General features: G+C 45.8%; 1 pseudogene across 2 annotated transcripts in view; it reads left to right on the forward strand.

The window, feature by feature from the left end:
• The window catches only part of LOC146337528 (protein CFDP2 pseudogene), a 471,985-nt pseudogene that overhangs the window by 310,549 nt on the left and 155,657 nt on the right, over nucleotides 1–5,779 (forward strand). The gene's annotated exons all lie outside the window — the stretch shown is intronic.

Raw genomic sequence — 5,779 nt, forward strand, 5'->3', positions numbered from 1 at the left:
TTATACGTGGGGCTGCCTTTGAAAACGGTCCGGAAACTTCAGCTGGTCCAAAATAGGGCAGCAAGATTGTTAACAGGGACTGGCCTGCGAGCTCATATTACGCCAATACTTTTCCAGCTGCACTGGCTGCCAGTCCATTTCCGGGCCCGATTCAAAGTGCTGGTGTTAACATTCAAAGCCCTTAACGGCTTGGGGCCAGGTTACCTGAAGGATCGCCTCCTCCCATATGTGCCTGCCCAGACCTTAAGATCATCATCAGCGGCCCTTCTCCGTGAGCCCCTGCCAAAGGAAGTGAGGCGGGTGGCTACTAGGAGGAGAGCTTTTTCTGTTGTGGCACCCCGGCTCTGGAATGAGCTCCCTAGTGAGGTTCGCCTGGCGCCTACATTGTACTCCTTTCGGCGCCAGGTGAAGACCTTTTTATTTTCCCAGGCTTTTTAGCTTTCTAAATTTTTATCTTTGCTGTTTTAAATCTGTATTTTAAATTCCTGTACTGCTGCTAGGTTTTATTGTGGTTGTATTGTTATATTGTGGTTTTAATGTTCTATATATTTTAAATTGTTTTATTGTGTGTTGTTTGGTTTTAATTTTTGTGAACCGCCCAGAGAGCTTCGGCTATTGGGCGGTATAGAAATTAAATAAATAAATAAATAACACAATTTGAAAACCACCAATGGAGGGAGAGGAATTAAACAAGATTAATGTGTGGCATGGTGGTGGAGGGAACATACAGAAATGATATTGTGGATGGGAGTTCCGAAAAGGGTGGAGAATGTGAATAGCAGGTTTCAGAAGCTCTGGACTGGAGCTTTCCAGGCAAAGAGGTCAGTTTTCTTCCCCAAATCCCTTCCTTCTTCATGGTGGGGCCTTTCCAACCAGGCAGATTGATTGCGGGGGGCGGGGGGGCGGAAAAGTCTACGTTCCACTTGCGCCTCCTATCTTGGTCTTGTCAAAGGGATCCTGACACCCCATGGGACCTACAAGGCAGAGCTAGGGATCCTGCTGGGAGAGAAATGGAGTAGGAGGCAGAAGATGCACAAGTCTGGGACGTGCTCCTGTGTGTACTGTGCTTGGCCACGTGGCTCTTGTGTGACCTTAGTGCCTGGGTGTCGGTGCCCTGGAGAGTTAGTGATTAATCTGTTCTGCAAGGGCAGTGGGGGTGGGATTTGAGGGCCTAGATGCCCCCACCCACCCAGAAGAGTGTGGGCACTGTGTTTGATGAGTAAACAAGCCCAAGGGTCATGGACCACTGTGTGTGGGTGGCAGTGGTGGGGATAAAGGTTGGGACAATGGCCTGGAGGGATAGGATGGGGATCTGGAGGCAATTAAGGCAGCCTCCCCAAATCTGGTGTCCTACAGAAGCATTGAACCAATTCCCATCATCCCTGACATGGGGATGGTGGGAGTTGCAGTCCACCACATCTGGAGGTTGCCATTTTGGGAAAGGCTGAATTAAGGGATCCCACCCCCAACCCAATGGTCATTTGTCTTCTTGGTCAGAGGTCTGTCAAGAATCTCAGGTCCTCCTAAAGCTGGGCCATATTGCTGGGCTTTTCAGACAGAACAATTGACTGAAACATCATTCCACTCTCTTCGTAAATTGTAAACTAGGCCTTTCTTGCTTCACTTGCCAGCAAATGTGGTAAGGGCCTGCTTTCAGGATCTTAGATTCGAGGTATCCAGAAGTTTATCGTGAATCAATTTAATCTTACCTTGCCAAGGAGCTGGAGTCTTGCAAGGAGCTTGGATTCCATCTGACAAAGCAGAAGCCTTATTTAAATTTATGTGCAGTGCAGAGGAGCTGGTCTGCCTTGCAGTGAGCATTGCTGCCATCTAGCAAGCACAGTCTACCTTAATTGCTAATAATTTCACATAGGACACATCACAGAAGGTGAAATTTTCCAGAAAAACAAGGAAGTCTTGTGTCATTTTAGATTGGCAGTGGAGGCAGCAGGAGTAATTCTCAGCGAGATTTAAAGACCCACCCTTAGATATATATTCAAGTGGATAAAGCTATCAATGAAAGATAAGGCTATCAATGGCTACAATGGTTTGGGACCAAGTTATTTGAAGGACCGCCTTCACCCATATCAGCTTGCCTGCACTTTAAGATCAGAAAAAGAGGCCCTTCTCATTTGCCCACCCATGAGAGCAGTTAGGTGGGTGACCACCCATGAGAGGGCCTTCTCTGCAGTGGCCCCACACCCTTGGAACAAGTTGCTGTCAGAGGTCTACCATGCTGTGTCGTTGCAGGCTTGTAAGAAGGCCTTGAAAATTTGACTTTACCTTGGCCTTCTCTTTATATGATTGATGTTGTTGCTGTTACTGCCATTCTTGTTGTTGCTGGTTTTATTGCTGGCTTTTATTGTTGTTTTTATTGCTATTTTATTGTGTTTATGTTTTTATCATTTTTAATATTTTAACTGTTTTTATGTATTTTATTGCTGTAAGCCACCTTGGGAGGGCTTCTAGCTTGAAAGACGGCCAAGGAGTATTTTAAATAAAAAAAACACAAACTAGTCATTATGCCTCTATATCCCCCCGTTATCAGTTGCTGAGAGGGTGGTATAACGCTCATGTCCTGCTTGTGACCTTCTTTCTCATAGGCAGCTGGTTGGCCACTGGAAACAGAATGCTGGGCTAGACAGGCCTCCGGTCTGATCCAACAGGGCTCTTCTTATGTTCTTAAGATTAAATTGCAGAAAGGCATATATTTTATGAGCCTTTCTTGTGGTGACATTTTTGTAATACTGCACAATACCCTTAGCAATATTGCTAACCCAGGTCAAACATTCACCCTTATTTTTAAACAAAGGGATTTGTGCCTTTGACATGCTAGCTTCACAGAAATAGTTGCATGTGGTTTGGAACACAGGGGAGGGGCCCCCAAGGTCCTCCCTATATAGTTCGGGATTCTGGAGGTCAGTGCAGGAGAACTAGAGATCGGTCTTAAAACTGCAAGTGTTTGCAAGCCCAGAGTAGGTTGATACTATGTCCTAGTTCTAATGGAGCTGGTAAATCTGTGTCTGCACTTCAGAATTCCTCCACAGTTGGCCATGTGTTCTGCTTTACAGAGGACAGTCCTCTGTTTGAAAGCATCCTCAATTCAGTGGAGGCTTGTGGCTCAGATGTCAGTGGGGCGGTGAATCCTGTCTGGGTTTCAGTCAGAACCAGTCAGAACTCTAAAGGAGGTATCCAAGGTGCTCTTCAGGATAACTCCTTTAGAGTTCTGACTGGTTCTGACTGAAACCCAGAGCATATTCACTGGCCCACTAACAACTGAGCCACTAGCTTCCATTGCTTCAATATGACAGGATGTCTAGTCCGATTCTGGTTTCAAGTTCAGCAACCATAAGAAGGGAGAGCAGGGTTTTTGAAGTCACCTATCAAGAATTAGGAGACTGAGCAGGCACACAGGTCACCTGGTCACAGTTGTCCCCACTATGATGAGATTTGTCCAAGGAATTTGTATGAAGAAGCACTCCATCAGGGGAGCCCCACCAACAGCTTGATGTTGTACAGCCCAGGCACTGGGTGGCTGCCTCAGAGCTAGACCTGAGAAGGGGCTGTGCCCTTCTGGTGTCTTCGCACACCTGTAGCTGTGCACCCTTTGCACACCTGTTGCTGTGTGAGGAACTCAGCACAGCTGTACAGTCACCTCCTAAAGAGTGACCGTGTCAGCCTATTGCAGCAAAAACAACCAAGACTCTCGTGGTACCTCAAAGGACAAACAAATTATGCCACAATACACATGTTAAGTCTTTAGGAGGTCACAAGAATAAGAAGTAAGAAATAAGTAGACCTAGAACCTTACATCCTCCCAAGGATGACTATGGAAAAGGGAACTTGGGGGTCCAAGATGGAGTCACAGTGGCATCTTTGTGATGCTGCTGTGAGTTGTGACTCCATTTTGGATCTCCAAGTTCCTTCTGTTTACCCTGGGAGGCAAAGTAAGAAGCAGTAGTCTCCAGTGTTCCGGGGTGGGGCAGGATCTGTGTCCAACAGCCTTCTCCTTTTCTGATCTCCCCATTCCCTAAGTTGGCTTGAAAGATCCTCCTTTGTTTGAGGCCTGTTTGCTGATTTCTGGGGCTGTGTTTTGGTTTTCTGCCAATGTATGTGGAGAGAAGCAAGGCCTCTGTGGTTGCTTAGCGACTGCAAAATGTGATCTCGCTACCATTTTGAGGCGGAGTGATTGTAGAACACTTTATGATAGAAACTAATAACTAGACCTAATTCATCTCCCTAAATGTGCCGCATGGCTCTCAGGTTGCCAAGAGAAACCAAAGGAGGGAAGGCACCAATGCCCAGGAAAAAGATATGTGTGTATGTGTGGGGAGATCAAATCTCAAGGGTGCACACAAGTAAAGATGTTATTGACCCAATGAGTTTCAAATTATATTTCTTCTTCGGGAACACTTTAAAAAGCACATTACTTAGTTTTCTAGAGCTTTTAAAGTGATAGCGAAGAACAATTTCAATTCGAAACTCAGTAAGTCAGCCTTCCCCAACATGGTGCCCTCCAGGTGTGTTGGAACTGCAACTCCCATAATTCCCAGCCCAGCATGGGAATTGGCCAGTTGCGGTCCTAGCACATACAGAAGATGCCATTTTGGGGGAGGCTGTGTTAGGCCAATAAAATCTTTATCCTTGCACACCCTTGGGATTTCATCTCCTGACTTTTTTCTTCCCAAATTGTCACTCCCAGAAGCAAAAGACGCTTATGAATAAGTAGCAATGGCATTTGATAAGGTGATGGAGTGGGAGGCCCTGGTGCTTCATACTCCATTGTCAAAAATGGCCCTCCAGCAAAAACCAGTTGCTGACCTGGGCTTTATGGGTAATGGTTGCTAGGCAACCACAAAGGCCTAGCTGCTTCTTCCAGGTTAATAACATTATTAGCTAGTGATGGCAGAGGCAAATACTCTCCTGGATGGATATGCATCCTGCCCTTTTGCAGGTGCTTCAAACGCACTGACCCATTCCTTTCCCATATGGCCTTAGAGATGGGCCAAGTCTTTAGTAATTCCATTTGATGGTACAGCGGCAGCAGACGTTGACCTTCAAAGCTAGAAAACTGAATGGGGTGGGAAGGAAGTGTGAAAACTATTGTGCAAGTTTTGGCTCCCATTAAACGCTGGAGGAGAAAATGCTGTGCCTTGAAGTATCAGTGGGAGAAGGGGAGTGGAATTAACATTTTATCAACCAATTTGATCAGACTCTCTGTGTGGACTCCGCAGTTGTGTCTAAAGGCGCAATCCTATGCATGTTTAGACAGAAAAAATTCCTACAACCCCCAGCATTCCTCAGCCAGCCATGCTGGTTGGGGAATGCTGGGAGATGTAGGGCTTTTTCTGTATAAACATGCATAGGATTGTGCCCTTAAGCTGTAGTCTCCAGGGCGCTTTGGAGTAAAGTGTGTCTCTTTGCAGGCATTCACACAACGGATGGAAAAGGGAAAGGACTGTGACTACCAAGGGAGGTAAGGTAGGGCCTTACTACCATGGTTTATTGGTAGTTTTGCAGATACTTTCTCTCTCTCCCTCCTTCATTTTCTGTTTTTAATAGTTTTATACTGTTTTATACTGTGATTGGGGTGCCAGTTCGGATTTTAGTTGGAAGGGGAAGGCAAAGAGATCTCGATGCATATCTGGTGGTGGTGGTGGTTGAACTTTTGATTTATAGCCATGATTTTGGTTCTGTTGAGGTTGTGCCCTGAAAGACTGGGTTATCAATGAATCAATCTTTTTGAGGTTTTGAATATTGGGAACAATGAATCTTCTTT

The sequence above is a fragment of the Heloderma suspectum genome, chromosome 10, assembly GCF_057233095.1.
Source record: "Heloderma suspectum isolate Gila_16-S chromosome 10, 16-S_ref, whole genome shotgun sequence".
Taxonomy (NCBI): Eukaryota; Metazoa; Chordata; class Lepidosauria; order Squamata; family Helodermatidae; genus Heloderma; species Heloderma suspectum.